Below are 19255 nucleotides of genomic sequence, written 5' to 3' on the forward strand. Positions count from 1 at the left end.
CCGGAAGCAGGGGGTGGGGCTTCGTCATGTGCCCCCCCGTACCTCACCCAGGGGAACTGCGATCCCCCGCGATCCCCCCAAAATGACCTCTGATTTTACGGAGAATTCACCTGACTTTTTTTTGTCACAAAGACTTTTAAAAACATCCTTGCAGTCTGATTTCATGTGAAAGTTGGTTACAACAGGAGTAGATTACCCAGTCCAACTGGAAGCTACCATAACTTTTGAAAAACTGATTTTAAGGCTTGCTGCACTGCACTGCACTACAATCCAAACAAATACCAGGGCTATTTTGGGGCAGGAATGCACAGGAACAGAGTTCCGGCTGGCTTCAGAGTTGGCCACGCCCACTACAGCCAAAACCTCTGCACTTGCGTGGCTACAGAGGGAAGGCCTGGAGAGTGACCTCCCCGGCAATTCTGAGGCAGGCGGGCCGGGGGGGGGGCCTGGTAGGATTGCCTCCCTGTGCCTTCCCTTCCCTCCAAGGGTTCGCTTGTCTGGGCTTCCCGCAGCCGCGGGGCATCCAGGCAAGCCGAGGGAATGTGTGGGGGTGTGGCCTGATAGGCTAATAAACTGTGTGGTCGGGGGTGTGGCCTAATATGCTAATGAGTTTCTGCTGTTGGGTGCGGCCTATTATGCCACTGAGTTCCTGCTGGGATTTTTCTACAAAAAAAGCCCTGACAAATACCATCCATTTCAAGTCCAACTTTCAAGTGCTTTGTTAAAAATGGTAATTGGCTGGCTGTATTTTCCTCATAAGGAACAAGAGGTTGTTTCAAGCTATAAGATATTGTCAGCCATTTAGAACTGACCATACACTAATGCAAAGTTGTTCAATCTTTTACCCTATGATTTCATAGTTTTCATGGCCAGCAAAAAATCAGAAAACAGAATATTAATGTAATTCATTGCTTAGTTTTTTCCTGCTTGTTGTGTCACTTTCACGTTAACTTGCTAGAAATTTAGACATATTTGTTGTTGTTGTTCAGTCGCACAGTCGAGTCTGACTCTTCGTGACCCCATGGACCAGCTCCCGCCAGGCGTTCCTGTCTTCCGCCGTCCTCTGAAGTTGGCTCAATTTCATGTTCGTTGCATCTTTGACACTGTCTAACCATCTCATCCTTTGCCGTCCCCATCTTCTTTGACCTTCAATCTTTCCAAGCATCAGGGTCTTCTCCAGTGAGTGCTCCCTTCTCATTTGGTGGCCAAAGTTCTTGAGCTTCAGTTTCATTATCTGGCCTTCCAGGGAACAGTCAGGGTTGATTTCTTTTAGGATTGACTGATTTGATCTTCTTGCAGTCCAAGGGACTCTCAAGAGTCTTCTCCAGCACCATAGTTCAAAAGAATCTATTCTTCGGCGCTCGGCCTTTCTTATAGCCCAACTCTCGCAGCCATACATGACTACTGGGAATACCATTGCTTTGACCATGCGGACTTTTGTTGGCAGGGTGATGTCTCTACTTTTTATCATGCTGTTTAGGTTCGCCATCGCTTTCCTCCCAAGGAGCAGGCGTCTTTTAATTTCATGTGGCTGCAGTCACAGTCTGCGGTGATCTGGGATCCCAGGAACGTGAAGTCTGTCACTACTTCCACGACTTCCCCTTCTATTTGCCAAGGAGTGATGGGGCCGGATGCCATGATCTTAGTTTTTTTGATGTTGAGCTTCAAGCCCACTTTTGCACTTTCCTTTTTTACTCTGAGCAAGAGGCTCTTTAGGTCCTCTTCACTTTCTGCCATTAGAGTGGTATCATCTGCATATCTGAGGTTGTTGATCTTTTCCCCAGCAATCTCAATTCCGGCTTGTGATTCATCCAGGCCAGCATTTCGCATGATGTACTCTGCATATATATTAAATAAGCAAGGTGACAATATACATCCTTGTCGTACTCCTTTTCCTATGCTAAACCAATCAGTTGTTCTATATCCGGTTCTGACTGTTGCTTCTTGGCCCTTATACAGACATATTTAGACGTATTCTAAAACCTGCCATGTAGAAATATGCTACAGTGAAAGGCTGCAGACTAAAAATGAAATAGGAATATTTTAGGAAAATCAACCAGTAGATAACAAGTGCTGCTATGACAATTAGATGGTTCATTCTAGGATAATTTTGCTCAAAGTGCATATAACTCATTTAAGTTTTTTCAGACATATAATCAGCATTAATGCAAGCTACATGTGATGATAGTCACTGATGTCTAAAGCCTATTGTGTTCACCTGTAACTGTACTTACTTGGCTATTTCCTTATAGGTTATCCAAGTCTTGAAATGCAACAGTATCTTCACTGTGTAATGTGACACATTATACAAAATGTAAAGAATTGATTATGATGCTTATGAACAGAAAACATGACTAAGGCCTGAAGTTCTGCTCGGATATATTGGCTAACATACTATATACATCTAAACCAGATACCTCTCTTTCACAAGCACAAATCTGGCCTTTTTTAGATTATGCACTAAGAATGTTCTCCTTAGTTTCACATACATCTTTGTTACTAAATGACCTGTTTTGAAGAAAAGAAACTTAAATGTTTAACTCCCTATATTCACTCCTGAAATCACGAAGCTTTAGTATTATTACAGCACTACTATAAGATGCGATATCATGTCATCTGTTAAAAAGTCCTGATAGCTTTGTTTTCAGGCTTTACTGAATTCTTGTAAGATATCTCTGGTGAGGAGTCATAAAGTTATTGCTCTGAGCCTAAACATTTTTTATGGAATAGCTGAAAGTTCAGTCAATATAAGCTTCGAAATTAAAAAGGATTTTGGTTAATTACAATAAGGGTGGGTTTTTTTAATGAAGGTTCTAAATACTTAGGATGATGTAACATTTCACCAGCATTCCCAAATGTATGTTAAAAACAAACTAAAGCGAACTGTATATGATCAAAATAATTAGGAGTATAAAATTTAATACTGTGTCAAGGGAGGAATGAAGTGGTAGATGAAAGATGGGAATATACAACTGGGCGACCTGCAAGGAAGTGTGAAATGGCATCTAATTTCCCCCCCCCCCTTATTTCCTCTCCCTTTCCTGAAAACCACCATAGCCTCTCGCTTTTTCCTGCTTCCTTCTCTCTGTCTCACCTACCAGCCAACCTGCCTTTATCTCCCCCCATCTTCAGCATTCCTTTTCTTCACTCCCCCAACAGCCTTTACCGGGGAAAACTATGGCCCATTTGTGCAGAGCTGGCCACTAGGCGAAGCCAAATCGCATAATGGGGAACCCACAAGGACTTGTGGGGAAACACCTCATTTTCTCCTGCATCCTCTACCCCACTCTATTCCCTCCTCCTGGCAGCCCCCATATTCTTGCCCATCCCTGCTTCCTTATCCTTTCCTCCCCCGCAACCAAACTACCAGTCTTCCCCACCTTCAGCTATATTTATTATTTACTTCATACCCTGTCTTTCTTTAAAATGAGGACTTTAAAAGGGTACTTCATACCCTGTCCTCCAATTCATCCTCACAGTAGGTTAGTCAGAGGGTGTGACTGTCTCAAGGACATGCAGTGAACTGCCATATCCTAATCTGAACATCTCACCACCCGACCACACTGATTTTCATGTCCTGAACAGGTGAGTCATTCCGGTTGTGTGGTATCAAATTGCCTGCTGGTTGCTACCAGCCCTGGCCCCAATGAGTCCTCCCTCAAAGGTCAAAAGAACCCTGGAACAACCCTCTCCCCATCTTTTATGGACAGAAACCAAGGCTGAAAGGCTATCAATACTGTTGTGGTTGCCGAGCAACCCCCACAATTCCAACAATGGCCACTGCAGAAGGCATTGGTTTCTTAAAGCTAAAGGTGTTGCTTATATTATTTGTGAGGAGTTAACCCTCCATTATTTATTCATGTTTCAGATTTTTTTGCAAATTTAAGGCCTTTTCAGGTTTGTACAAAGATCTGCCTTGTCTGTTCATGGCTTCAATCTTTGGATTTAAGTATACACAGATATGGCCAAGTTGAGAATTAGATATATTGACTGAAAATAAAATACAGAGGAAAGGGAGAGGAATACACAAAACAAATATGTGAAAGAAGGAAGAGACACCATTAAAGAGAAAGAATAAAGAGTTGCAGAGATAGGGGGGATAACATGTTAAATGGAAGTGGGAATTCATAAAAGCAACATTATACCCCCCCCCAAAAAAAAAGATAACGAAAAGAGAAGCATAACTGTCATGACAAGGACCACCCTGCAACTCCTCATAGCTTTCTTTGTTTCAAAGCAGATCTAAATGCTAAAAAAGACACAGAGATGCCATCACTCTGTGGTCTGTTCTTACCTCTTTATGTAACATTTAGTATAATACAGAATATGTGACAGTATCCCATTGTGAGTTTCCTTGCTCCTGTTGCTGACAATAAAAGTACCAGGTAGAGGCAGGAAAACTGGGAACACCATGAAATCACTCACTGTGTTATTGTAGATGTTAGCAGAGAGACACAAGATCAAGATCAAGCGTGGTGGCAGTTCTGTGTTTCTTCTAATCCCTCCCTCTTCCCTTAGTGACTGATCTCTCCCCATAGAGCTACTCAGGCTTCTGGCTGAGCTCCATAACAAGGTTAGATCTTTTGCCTCCAGCTAAACGATACCAAAAGGAAAGTAATCTCTCTCAAGTCCACACAATTCAGGAAGAAGGTGAGGCTGCAGCTGACTAGGCAAAACCCACAAACTCTCCTGGTGCCCTAGTTTTCTTTCCTTGGAGCCAGGACTAAACACAACCCAGCAGTATTAGGAAGAGAAAGACAAAAATGGGCTGAAACACAGAAATGCTATAACAGAAGGTGGTAGGTGAGAATGTACAATAAATGCATTTTCATCTACAAGCAAATAGTCACACATGGCTAGGTGACCAGGTTCTGCAGCCGGAATCCATCAACACTGAGTGCAAACCACACCCAGTTCTAGAATTTTATTGGGGTCAGGGACTAGTTTCGGAACCATAGGTTCAACCCTGGCCCATGGAAGAAATGTTAACATTCTTTAGAAAGTATGTAGTATCCCAAAACTTCCTCCTTTGCAACTTAGATAAGGCCCCTAGCCTAGGCAATGCCACTTCTGTGCAGACCTGAACTCAGAATGTCTCATTTTAAAATATTTACAAAAGATTTTTTGGTATGTTAGGCAAAGTCAAGTACAGCTGTTATTCTTGTGTTACACTGTAGAAAATCTACCTACAGTAAATTAAGCTTACATTGGCCAAAGTCTATTTTAGTCAGCAAGCCATATCGATCTGTTCTTTTACTTGGATAGATTTCTTAAAATGCAATCTACAATTCATTCTACACACGGCTGCCCTTGAAGACTGCAGCCAGAACGCTGACTGGAGTGGAACATAGGGACCTTATCATTCCACTCTAGTTCAATCTACATTGGCTCCCAATTTGCTTCCAGGCCCAATTCAAGGTGTTGGCATTATTCTGTAAAGCCCTATATAGTTTGGAGCTAGCATACCTGAAATAACACCTGCTCCCATATGAACCTACCTGACTAATCTGGGTATCCTCAGAGGCCCTGTTTGGGTTCTTTCTTTTAGCCCTCCTCCCTGTTTGTGACTCACTGGAGCCAGGTCCAGCAGGAACCAACGGGCAACCTGATGCCAGCCAGTGTTCCCTCTAAGCTGAGTCAGTATGAGCTAGCTCACAGTTTTTTAGCCTCCACCTCACATGTTTTTGTCTTAGCTCGGGAAGGATGGCTCCAGAACAAACTAAGTTATGCAGTAGCCAAATTGCTTGCTCACAACTTTAATGCCAGTAGCTCACAAAGTAGAATTTTTGCTCACAAGACCCCACAGCTTAGAGGGAACATTGGATACCACACAGCTTGCATGACTCACTTAGGTCTGGCTGCTTGCTAATGTTCAACAGCAGCCACCCCCCAAAAAGCCTATATAGTGCAGTGGTTAGCGTTTCATACTAGAACCTCAAATCCCCATTCTAACCTAGAAACTCAGTGGGTGACCTTGGGCCAATTACACATTCTCAGCCTAACCTACCTCACAGGCAATGCTTCTTCTAAGCTGTTGAGTCTTGTGAGCAAACATTCTGCTTTGTGAGCTACTGGCATTAAAGTTGTGAGCAAGCGATTTGGCTACTGCATAAATTAGTTTGCTCTGGAGCCATCCTTTCTGAGCTAAGACAAAAATGTGCGAGCCGGAGGCTAAAAAACTGAGATCGCTCACACTAACTCGGCTGAGAGGGAACACTGTTCACAGGGTTGTTGTGAGGATAAAATGGAGGAGAAGAGAACGATATAAGCTGCTTCAGGTCTACATTGTTAAGAAAGGAAGGATATAAATGAAATAAATAAATATGGGAGGCAGATAAAAGGTAGATTAGGGGGTGGGTGTGAAGAAAAAAGATAGCAGGGAAAGGTAAGAACATAGGAGTTGCTAGGAGTTGAAAAAGAATACAATTAAAACTAGTGAGAAAAATCAAGGATGTTTCCATTGTGTTAAATCACCTCTTTATTTAAAGGCAGAAGTAATACTGTATTTATAGATGAGAGATAATGGGGAGCAGCAAGTTGTTCATCATAGTCCTTAGATCATAGAGCCAAAACAAAATAATAATGCCCCCGTATAAATCGATGGTGCAACCTCATTTGGAATACTATATACAGTTCTGGTCACTGTACATAGGAAAATCTTGTTTTTATGAAACTAATTTACTGGCTTAATTTAACTTAACTTACCAGCTGCCCTCAGGTTAAAGATACTACTCCTCAGGACACAAGCAATATGTATGCTAATTTGTATCCAGTATATAATCCCAAAAGTCTGGCAATGGGAAATGTCCTAGTTAACCTTGGTAAACTGAAGTTTCCTCCCTTGACAAAATGGAAACATATGTACATTCAACATCCTTTGTTTTGTTGACTACTATCCTGACAACGAAGGAGATAAGTAACACCTATGAGTATCCAGCATCAAAGAGGTGTTGTCAACAGACCTTCATTTTGTCCTTCTGTCCTTTCTCCCTCCATCTCTTCTCTTTTACATAAGGCAATAAACAAGTTTTGGTCCATTATTACACCAAAAATAAAGTTGCTATCAAAGTATGCAGGACTGTGACTAATTTTATCACACTTACTGAGGACAGTAGCCAAGCCTCACCCAATCTCTGGTTATTGGATCATTGATCAAGGCCTCCTGGTGACTAATCAGATAAATAATCCTGCCGTATTAGCATTCCATCAAAGAACTGTATGCATATCTGCATTCCCCACAAATTGGTCTGACTGTCACAGTAATATAATTAAGATTATTCAGACACCATGTCACTGACTACACCTAGGCTTACCAAATGCTAGCGGGCGATCTGCAGCTCTTTACAGGATCCCTGCCGCAGGGGACGGCGATACGCGGTGCACCCGCCGTCGCCAGGATGTGACGCTATGTGTCGCTCTGGCAACGGGACTCCAAACAGCCCACGTATCGCCGTCCCCCGCGGCAGGGATCCTGTAAAGAGCTGCAGATCCCCCGCCGGCATTTGGTAAGCTTAACTACACCCAAACATCCTCTTCCCACCTGGAAACAACTGAACTCTAGGTGACAGGGATCTGTCCACCTGGAGAAAATGACTGCTTTGGAGAATGGACTCTATGGCATTATAGTCGGCTGAGGCCTCTCCCCGCCCCAAACCTGCCATCCTCAGACTCTACCCCAAAATCTCCTGGAATTTTCCCACCTACTCTCTCAAAGGCCAAAATAGACCTGGAAATAGGGTTGCTAGGTCCTTACGGTGTTACAGCTGAGGGGTTCTCTTCTTCTTCCTGGACTTTTCCTGGGGGTGACATCATCATGCAGGGCGTGGAGGATGCTCTAGCGTTTGAGAAAAAATTCTACGGTAACTATAAAGTTTTTCTCAAATGATAGAGTGTCCCCCACCTGCATGATGGTGTCACCTCCAGAAGATTTACTACAAGCACCAACAAAGTAATATATTTTCAGAAATCTCATTTATCAGCAAGTTTAAGGAAATGAAAGGTAAATACAGAGAACACTATTTCTTTAAGGTCAGTAGTAATTTCGGAATGAGATATCTTCAAAGCTCTCAGCTTGCTATTAAGCTGCCTGCATTCAGTGCATGTAACACCCAATGCATTCAGGGCATGCACACACCCTGTGGGAAATGTGGGGGTGTCCAGATGTACAGCAGATAAACAAGCAGTAATAGGCAGTACTTGTCAGCTTAGTGACACATCTGTGCTGAGCAGACCTCAGTACAAAGTAGTGGTGTTCATTGTAAAACCCTAACACAGCACAGCCAATCCAGAAACTTACACCTTGTGTGTGTAAAGTGACATCAGATTGCAGCTGACTTATGGTGACCCTGAAGGTTTTTCAAGGCAAGACATGAACAGAGGTGGTTTTCCCATTGCCTGCCTCTGCATAGCAACCCAGACTTCCTTGGTGGTCTCCTATCCAAGTATTAACCAGGGCCCACCCTCCTTAGCTTTTGAGATCTGATGAGATCAGGCTAGCCTAGGCCAACCAAGGTCAGGGTGATTTATACTTTACTTTCATTTATTTAAAACATGCTATACTGATCTTCCACAAGTCAAAGCAATAAAGTACAATATAATGATTAAAACCCATCAATAACACACCAACATTCAAAATGCAAACACCCGCAGCAGATTTCTGAGAACTGAAGGTATCAAGAGGTGCTTTCATTTTTTTCAGATTTAAATTTTATTTTGAGAAAGTTAAGCATACAAAGTTGCATAAAAATGCATTTTGCAGAAATACTAAACAACAGAAGGAGCAACATCATTAAAACAGAAACATCTGAATCATTTGTAAGCCAAGTCAAAGAAATAAGGTAGTATTAGTTACAACCTGATCTGGACAGCCCAGGCTAGACCAATCTTGTCAGATCTCAGAAGCTAAGCAGGATCTGCCCTAGTTGGTATTTGAATAGGAAACTACCAAGGAAGTCCAGGGTTGGGAGGCAGAGACAGACAATGGCTACCTCCTCTGAACCTCTCTTGCCCAGGAAATCGCCATAAATCAGCTGTGGCTGGATGGCAGATAAATAAAGACTCAATTCATTCAAAAATGTTTATGTGCCAATCCAACTGCAGAAGAAGATCCATTCTAATACCTTAATCCCTATAGCCACAAGCACATTCCAGAGATTACCAAAATGTATAATCAGCTCTGTAAACCTTTTCATATAAAAACCATGTTAAATACAACATTATGGTATTTCTTAGCATATCACAGAAATTTGGATTACAAAGAGAAATGGGGGAAAAATGGCAAAACACCATATGTAAATCTGACAAAGCTTGGACACCTGTTAAAAATTTAATAGAAAAATGAAGGAGGAGGAGGAGGAAGAAGAAAAATAATTGGTTTTATACCCTGTTCTCACTACCCAAAGGAGTCTCACAGTGGATTACAATCACCTTCCCTTCCTCTCCCCTCAACAGACACCCTGTGAGGTAGGTGGGGCTGAGAGAGTTCTGAGAGAACTGTAACTGACCCAAGGTTACCCAGCTGGTTTTATGTGGAGAAGTAGGGAATCAAACCCAGTACTCCAGATTAGAGTCCACTGCTCTTAACCACTACACCAAGGTGGCTCTCTTGAAAACAAGCAAAGGAAATAATATTTCGTCATCAGGGTGGAGTGAAAGCTGGCAAAATCTATAAAGTGTGTCCCAACCCAGAGCTTCTCAGTTACACCTGTACTGCCTCTGGGTTAGAGCATTAGGTAAAGTATGTTTTATATGTATAATGTCTTTTTTAATGTCTCATAGGAATGTACTATTTTAGAGTTAATTGCATTATGCTGTATATAAAGTATTTTTATTTCTCCTATCATAACTGCTTTAGAAACAGTTTTCCTATACAAGAAAATAATATACCTTCATAAACATTGGGAAGTTTATATATAATAAGGTCAATGAGTTTGTACTTATTTTTGTGTTGGCAGAATTAAAAATCTCTTTGTAAAAGAAATGACTTTACCATAAATTGTCATACATATTAGTCCTACTATTTTCCAAATGCATGTAGCACACTTTTTTGTCTGCTCTCAAATTCAATGTATTTTCTCCTTACAAACCTCAAAATGTTAACTTTGGGTTTTCTTTTTCTAGCTTTTCTTCAGAAACATTTTAACATTTTTAAAATACAAAAACATGGCCAATATGAGTAGTGAAGAACTTTTTAAACTTTTTACTCAGTATGCTGTAAAAGAGGGTAGTACTCATCTGCTCTCCATGACAGGACTGAACAACTTGCTTCAGAATCATTTCTCAAACCTTATGGTAAGTCTTTCCAAAATTATATCAAATATATTACCAGTTTATTTATATTCTGCTTTTCTCCCCAATGGGGGCCCATAACAGATCACTTCATTCACCTCTCCTATTTTTTTATCCTCTGAATAACCCTGTGAGACTGAGAGTTAAGGTCACCCAGCAAGCTTCCATGACAGTGTGGAAATTTGAACCTATATTTCTCAGATCATAGTCCAGCACTTTTAACCACCACACTGGCTCTACATGGTATAGTGTAAATCAATGGTCCCCAACATGGAGCCCGACAACAAGTTTCCTAGTACCCGCAAAACGTTTTTAGAAAGTGGGAGGGCCCAGGTGGGACTTTTGCACAGCAAGGCTTCTGACTGGCCAATGGAGATCTGATTGGCTATGCGGATTTTTTAAAATGTTGCTTTGGCAGCAGCTGCCACCACAACATAAGGATTGTCACTGTGTGACTGCGGCAGCCATTTTATGGCTGGCTCCACCTCCACCCATCATGCTGTGTCAGAATTCCAAAGATGCTCCCAGGCTCAAGAAGGCGGGGGAGCCCTGGTGGGAATAGTTCCTAATTCTGTAAGTGTCTTCAAGTATCTCATTTGTCCATTTGTTTCCTCACTTTTTATACTGTTAATTAACTTCTCAAGATTTTCCTCTGGAAAACCAGTATCTATTAGATTATATAAACTGGGCAGTCTCTAAATGTATTTAGAGAGGACTTTTTAAAAAAGACTTCTGGAAATAAAGCCAAGGAAGCTGAATTGCAGTAACATAAAATTAAGAAAACAGATGTCTTATTTTAGCAGGAGAGAAAATACATTTTTGAACTTTTTAAAGAGAATGGAAGGAAGAGTGACACTGAACTATAGAATACAATGGGGAAGGGATTCTCAATCCCAACAAATACAACTGTGGGAAAATGTCTCAACAATAACAATGAACTAGGAGTGTGCAAAAAAAAGAAGTCTGCTCCAGTTTGTTTGTCAATTTAAAAAAACTGACTCAGATTATTTCATATCAGAATTAAACAAATTGTTATTAGGAACCCAGTCTGTCTCCAGGGCAAGGATCTGCCTAAGGCCAAGGAGGAAGATCCAAGCCCCCTATCAATATCCCCCATCTAGTACAGTACAGTGTAGTAATTAATTATTAATTATCATGTGGCATTGTGTGTAGAATAGCCAGGGGATCCTAAGTTTGTCTGGCAGCCAGGAGTTCTTGCTCTTTTAGTGTTATTCACCACTAGGTGGCGAGCTAAACTTGTTTTTAAGGCAAGAGCTGTTTCAGAGGTGGTTTGCCATTGACTGCCTCTGCATCACAACCCTGGTATTTCTTGGAGGTCACCCTTCCAAATACTGGCCAAGGCTGACCCTGCTTAGCTTCCAATATCTGATGGGACTGGGCTAGCCTGGGCTATCCAGGTCATGGCACAGGGTAATGATTAAAGTACTGGGATGTGGGAGACCTGGGTTCAAATCCTTCCTCAGCAATGAAACTCATTGATGACCTAGGTCAATCACACTCTCTTGGCCTACCTTACAGGGTTGTTGTGAACATAATGTGAGGGAAGGGAAACCACATATGCTGCTCTGAGGTCCCTGGAGGAAGGGCAGGACAAAAATCTACTGGATAGATAATATGCAAGGCGTGTCGGTTCTAACTAGTACAACTATTTTGAGGAGGAGGAAGAAAGAAGTCACAGCCTCTGCACCTCTTTGACTACCCCTCCAGCCTTCCACAGATGCAAGTACAGCCTTTTCCTTGCTGGCTTAGCATGCATGCAGCCTCAAGATAAAGGTATTCCTATGTGAACAAGGCCTGTTCCTGTACAGAATACCAAAGTTAGGGAGACATCACAATAACTTGCACAATGCACAAACATTTTGCACAGAAATGTCAATCAGGACAATCCTGTTTGACGGGAAATGGGCTATTTGTTCTGGATGGGCAACATTCCTAACATACAAATATCTGGTGAGTCCCACTTGCCTTCCTGCCACTTGGAAAAATAAATCCAGACAAAAAGGTACCTGAATAACTGCCTGGAAATATTATTTTTCACATTCAGAGTATTTACTATATTCCTGAATGGGACCTATTTTTGTGTTAAATCTGACTAGAGAAAAATATCTCAGCTATACACAGGTTTAGGACAATGTACTCCAGGGCCATTTTACTGAATTTGCAAAACAAAGCCCATAATAATTTTTGCAAAGATTCCAATGACAGGGAAACATCCAAAAGCTCAGGAGGGTTCAGCAAATACATGGACTAGTAAGGGGAACATAATCTGTCACAGAAGTCACTGAGGATCCAAGCTAGAAAGAGTAAACATAGGAGAACCAAATTGGTACTCGCAATTTTTGCTTAACTTCTGTTGACGACAGAGTAGGAATTCTAGAGCATTTCTCAATATGTAATCCAATCATTTCTGTGGAATGTTATAAAAAGGTACATTTATTACTCACAATTAAGCATGGAGCAAATATTTTAAAAGTAAAGTTAGTGCTATTTTCTGTCATTTTTTGTAATTTATGCAACTGTAAATATTTTCTTAGGGCTGTGGTGGCTCAGAGGTTAAGATGCTGACCTGCAGACCAGAAGGTCAGTAGTTCGGCAGTTTGAGACCCTAGTGCCCTGTGACGGAGTGAGCTCCCATCTCTGGCCCCAGCTCCTGCCAACCTAGCAGTTCGAAAGCAAGAAATTGCAAGTAGATAAATAGGTACTGCTTCGATGGGAAGGTAACAGCGTTCTGTGCTCCTCAGCGTCTAGTTATGCCAGCCATATGACCACAGAGAAGTCTTTGGACAGTGCTGGCTCTTTGGCTTAGAAACAGAGATGAGCACCAGCTCCTACAGTTGGATTCAACTGGCTTTCAAGCAAAGGAAACCTTTACCTCTACCTAAATATTTTCTTAATATAATTGGGTGGAAATGTTTACAAGCTAATTTTTAAATAGTCTGCATAAGCTTATTTTGTTTTCATTAAACTAGAATAATAGGAATTCAGTGTAAGGGAAGGAAATCACAGCTTAAAGTGTAAAATAACCTCATTCTTTAGGGTTAATGATAACTAGTGGCTAGAGTTCTTGGACTGGCCACCACACAGAATCAGTTTCAAAACCTAACTTAGGAGTTGTCCACACAGTGACATGTTTGTGTGGTTTCTGTGTTTCTGCTGCAGCTGCCAATACAGTGCAGCTGCAGCAACACTTACACAAGGCAGGTTTCCTCGCAGTTTCCCTGCACCAGTCCCCTGGCAGTGTCCATCCCCTACATGACTTTTTCATTTTAAAAAAATCAGCAGGACAGGAATATTATGTGTAAATTTTTCTGAATTCCCAGCTTTTTTTTACGCTCATTACTCTCATTAAGCTCATTACTCTCATTGTGAAGATATGCCTTTCCCCTTATATCTTTACCTGTATGTAAACCGCTCAGAGACCCTTCGGGGTTGGAGCAGTATATAAATCAAATGCAAAAATAAATAAATAAATAAATATCTTCATAAAGAAAATGGCTGAAGACTTACTCTTTAAAATGAAAGCTGAGAGTCCAGAAAACCCAATGCACAGTTTGCTACAATAGTGTTCAACTGTTATTTTAAAAGAGCCCTCTTGATGGCGGGGAGAGGAATTTACCTTGCTGCTTTGTGGGAGATGAGGAGGAGATGCTGTCCTATGATTCATGTTGCACCAACACTGACATCACATCCAGTGTGAACCAAGAATGCTTTTTACCCTCTCAGTCCAGAAGCTGCACTCATTGTGGGGCTGAAGAGAAGGACAATGGGTTGTAACCAGCCATCTTTTTCATTCAACCTCACCTAATTCCCCTCTGTTTGGTGTAGTGGTTAAGTGTGTGGACTCTAATCTGGGAGAACCGGGTTTGATTCCTCATTCCTCCACTTGCACCTGCTGGATGGCCTTGGGCAAGCCATTGTTCTGGCACAGCTGTTCCTGAAAAAGAGCAGTTGCTGTCAGAGCTCTCTCAGCCCCACCTACCTCACAGGGTGTCTGTTGTGGGGAGGGGAAAGGAGTTTGTAAGCCATTCTGACACTCCTTTGGGTAGTGAAGGGCGGGGTATAAATCCAATCTCTTCTTCTTCTGTACTGCAGCCCCCATTCCACATAACTTTTGTCTATGTGGGTTCCAGGATCCTCACCACAGGTCTTTGCTGGTCAAAGGGGATCCTCTCCTCCCTTTTCCACCAGTGGGAAAGCTGGTTGGAACCAATCTAAGTCTTCAGATTATGAAAAAATTGTTTGTTGTATATGTAGCTGGACAAAATTATGATCTGTTCCATGAACTACATCCCCAGAGATGCAAAAGTACACCCACTCCCTTTTGTAAATAAAATGCAACTATGATTTATCAAGAACTATTTATATTCTAGTGGCATAATGTAGCCTAAATATTTTCCCTTGAATGAATGTCTATTCTGAAAATGTCTACATAATTTCTTGTTTTCTATTCCCCTCCTCCCCCAGGGTTCATTCACTCTCAGTGATATGGCCAAATATGTGCAGATAGATAAAGAAGGAAAAATGAGCTTTGATGTTTTCAAGGCACTGATAAGCAAGATAAGTGGATTATCTGCTTGGAGTGGATTAACAAATCTGGTGTCCTAAACATACTATGAAGAGGAAGAACACAGAGGGGGAAAAAACCCTTGTGAGATCTGAACCAACAGTACTATGAACATTAAGTACGACTTCGCGCAAAAAAGAAATCTGTTTTTCAAACTAGTAATTGCAAAAAAATAGATATAATTTAATAAAAATCTACTTTGGTTTAAAAGCATGTTTATTTGATGATCAGTAAAATCCTAATAGTGATGTTCCCCAGGAACTTCAACAGAGTGGGTATAAAATGCTACAGAAAGTTTATCCTAGTGTGGCAATTCCACCTGCTGCCTGTGGTTACCAGTGACGCAACCATGCATCCTGAGAATCTTGTGGTTGGTTGAGAGTTTCTGTGGCTAAGAGTGTGATCTGTGAATTGGAAAGTTTGTACTCCAAACCTAGCTTTAGACACAAACTACCTGGGAATTTAAATCGTAAGAAACTCATGTCCTTTTGAGTTTCTTGTATGAGTTAAGGCTTCAGCACCACTTCGCTTTATTAATAAAAAGTATTTTCTTCTTTACTTACTTCAGGCTTCTGTTGAAGCCTATAACCCGACTCCAGCAATGGACCTCAGAAACCCTGCACTGGAGAACACACACCAGGTCTGGATTTAAGAACAGCTGCCCACAGCCCCAGCATGAAACTGAAATGAACTTCCTAGATTGGGATCTCTAACCTTTTTTTGAGCCTGTGGGCAGCCTTGGAATTCTGACACAGGGTGGTGGGAGTAAATAAAAATGGCTGCCTGAGAGGCAGAGCCACCCCCCCACACACACACGCACAAAGAGGAAGCCCAAGTGCAGGGGACAAGAAGAGTAATTTTTTAAAAAATACACAGGGGAAAAGAAGTGTGTGAGAGAATAAAACTAACAATGTGCTGGCAGCTGCTGCCAAGACAGTGTTATTTTTAGGCTTGCCAAGTCCCCCTGGGGGGCGGGGAAACCCCCACCCTAGAGGCCCGTTTCCCGCCGGCGGCGGATTGGGCCCCTGGGGGAACTCCACCCCGACATGCACGTCGCCCGGAAGTGACGCGGGCACGCCGGGCATGCTGGGGGCAGGGCCACGGTCATCCAAGGGAAAACTCTATGGTTTTATTTGATGATCAGTAAAATCACTTCCGGGCAATGTGGATGCGGCACGCGCTCTAGCCGCCAGCCGGGAGTCCCCCGCTGCGGCTGAATTCACACTTGGCAACCCTAGTTATTTTAATCTGCACATTCATTCAGATCTTCAATGGCCAGCAGAAGCCCTGCTGGGCAGAAATCCCATCTGGCCCCATTCACGTTCTAAAAACACTTGGTGGGCACCAGGAAAGGTATCAGCAGGCACCATGGTGCCCAGAGGAACCACAATGCCCTAGAAGAATGGCTTCCTGCAGAAGGGCAATTATGCCACAGTACTAGACTACTGAGGTTCAGAACTAGGTTAGAAGGAAGCTTAGAAGCCCTGCACTGCTGGGGTGTGGGAATTCCCAACAGTTTACTACCCCTAAGATTCCACATTGAGCTCCAGACTGTCATTTTTAAAGCTAAGTTACTGAATACTACATCTATTACTAACAAATACCACATTTTAATGTTGTGTCAAACAGCATTTCTTTTGTCAGTCCTGAACTTATTGCCCATAAAATTCATTCACCAAGTTACAGTTTTACATAAGAGCAAATATTTCTTTCTAACCATTCTCACTATGCTACTCATGATTTCATAAACCCATATATACTCCTTCTAGTCATCCTTTTGAAAAGATAATAAAAACATTATTGCTTTAAATTTTTCCTTGTAATGAATGTGCTCCAACCCCTTGATCATTTTTGTTTTCATTTAATGTACCTGTTCCATTTCAAAGATATCCTTTTGGAAGGAGGGCAACCAGAACTGCCTTCCATCTTATAAATGTGAATACAAGATGTAGTGACATAAAACAATGTATTATACATTCATTATTTCCAATTCTACAGCACATTAATATTTTCTATGAGTTTTCATGCTTCCAAGATGAGACCAATTCAGACCCTATCAGTATGTGAAGTACAATGTGTGTTTCCTGGCACTTAAAAATGAGTGATTTCACCTGCTGTTCTGTTGTCCAATGTGAAGTTTAATAGCATTAATTCCAATACCCTACTGTTGACCTCCCTTCATCGTGAAACTATTTGTTCCTCTTTGCCAGTACCTTGCTTTAACCAGTTAGTGATCCATAGTAAGATTTGTACCTCGTCATGTGACTGCTTTTAGAAGCCTTTAATGAGGGACCCTGTCAAAAGCTTATTAAAAAGTCCCAGCACATACATTTCTGCAACATTTGTGTGGTCTCTCTGTACACCATATGAAACGATAACAATATTCTTCATTGTATATCTGATTATATGATCACACCAAAATATGCACTGTTCTTTGTCATTCTTCCTATTCCTATACCAGATTTTAAAAAACAGATTTGATTAAAATCAATTATTTGGAAGGGAAGGCTGACATTATTTGACTCTCAAAAGCTTATTCCCCAAAACTTTTGTTGATCTCTGAGGTGCTACAGGACTTGAATCTAGCCTCTATTCTGTAGTCTCTTAACTCAACAATTATAATTTACTAAATATAATGGGATAATCAAGAGCAAGTTTCAAGACAGGCATCTAGAAAAGTGGATACCACTGCATAAATTCAGGTGGGTAAGAATACTGCTAAAGGCCTTCATATGCTGTAACAAACTCAGAGTATTGAAAGTAATGGAAAAAATGCCACCTGCTGACAAAAGTATATTTCTGGCACACCCTTCGAATTAATCAAAACATTGTAATTGGATAGCATTCAAAAAAGTGAAATATAGTTTAAGCCACAAGAAGTTTTTAAAGAACTTTTATTTAATCAACAAGGGTTGCAAAGCACTTAACCAGCTGTAATACTAAGGTATGTAATAGAGATATTAATCCTTTAATTACTGCCATTCTGTTTGTGACTAACAGTGTAATCCTCTGCAGAACGTGCAAAATTAGTTCAGTCTAAAATCACAGACTTGCACTGAAAGGGGCCCAAACTCCAACTCTCAGGTAGAGCTCCAGAAAATCTTTCAGTTCAGGCAAAATCTCTTAGCATGTTCACTCATTCTCTAGTAGCAATGGGAACACAACAACTGATTGCTCAAACCATATATTTAACTGATTCAAATTGTACACGATTCCATCAACTCCAAGTTCAACCCTCATCTGATCTTGGGGGGGAAGGCTGATATTAGATTTGACCATCCAAGGTAGGGATGGAAATTACATCCATTTGTCTTCATCTCATTGGGCAAGGTTCTCTTACCTTTCCCACCAGAAGCTTCTCCAGTGTCAGGGAAAATTATGGAAATTTTTCAATGGTTAAGTACCAATGCAATCTTTTCTTGCTCACCTCTTTGTAGAAGAAGCATAACCATGCCCTAGGATACCTGTCATGTTTAGTGCTTAGGTAGAAGCTTAGTCCGAAGGACAGTGTCAGACTAGGCAACTCAGGTTCAAATTCCCACTCTGCCATAGAAACTTGCTGGGTAACCTTGGGCAAGTCACTGTATCTCACCCTATCTCACCTCACAGCTTTGTCGTTAGGATAAAATGGAGGAGGTTATATGCTGCCCTGAGTTCCTTGGAGGAAGGGTAGGTTTAAAATATACTAAGTAATCTGAAAACAACAACAACATTTTTCCCCTTTTGCAACTGTTTCCAATTACACCTTTTCCCATCTAACCAGCCAGTGGTGGTGGGGTGGTTCGGAACAGAAAGGGTTCCAAACAACCCCAGCACCACTGGTCAGATGATTGGGTGTTGGAGGAAAGAGCATGTCTGGTGTCCTTTCTGCCTCAAACCCAGCCCTCCCATCACCTGGCCAATAAGGAAGAAGGCTTATTACAGCAGAGACCACAGGGGAAAGGAGAACGAAAGCTGGGGAAAGGAGAATGAAAGGCCTTACGAGTCCCCTGCTTGTAAATTCTAAAACTGGACTGAACTTTCTGTGTCAAGTAATTGCTGACCCTACATGAACCTATGTAGCTCTGGTATTACACCATGGGACACAAGTCAGAGATAGTGAAAAGCAACTTTGCCACAGCAGTGAGAAAGTGTGCAAGAATTACGAATGCTAGCCTCCGGGCTGGCCCCGGAGATCTCCAGACAACAGAGATCAGTTCCCCTGGAGAAAATGGATGCTTGGGAGGGTGGACTGTACATCATTAGACCCCACTGAGGTTCCAGTCCTCCTCAGGCTCCACCCCCAAACCTCCAGGAATTTTCCAAGGGGTCCTAGCGACCCTAACAAGAATTTATTTTTTTAAATTCTCTCTTTCTGCTCACATACACGGCAATTTTCCTGTT

The 19255-nt window shown here is 41.7% G+C and overlaps 1 protein-coding gene and 1 long non-coding RNA gene across 3 annotated transcripts in view; one reads left to right on the forward strand and one right to left on the reverse strand.

Annotated features, from left to right (window-relative positions):
- Positions 1-19255, reverse strand: part of CTPS2 (CTP synthase 2) — an 86085-nt gene that overhangs the window by 35762 nt on the left and 31068 nt on the right. The gene's annotated exons all lie outside the window — the stretch shown is intronic.
- LOC107115853 lies at positions 9656-15025 on the forward strand. The gene is made up of 3 exons (XR_001482688.1): positions 9656-9731; positions 10120-10290; positions 14773-15025. It is a non-coding gene; the product is annotated as an uncharacterized LOC107115853 (long non-coding RNA).

Source organism: Gekko japonicus, unplaced genomic scaffold (assembly GCF_001447785.1).
Source record: "Gekko japonicus isolate JY-2015 unplaced genomic scaffold, Gekko_japonicus_V1.1 scaffold18, whole genome shotgun sequence".
NCBI classification, from domain to species: Eukaryota; Metazoa; Chordata; class Lepidosauria; order Squamata; family Gekkonidae; genus Gekko; species Gekko japonicus.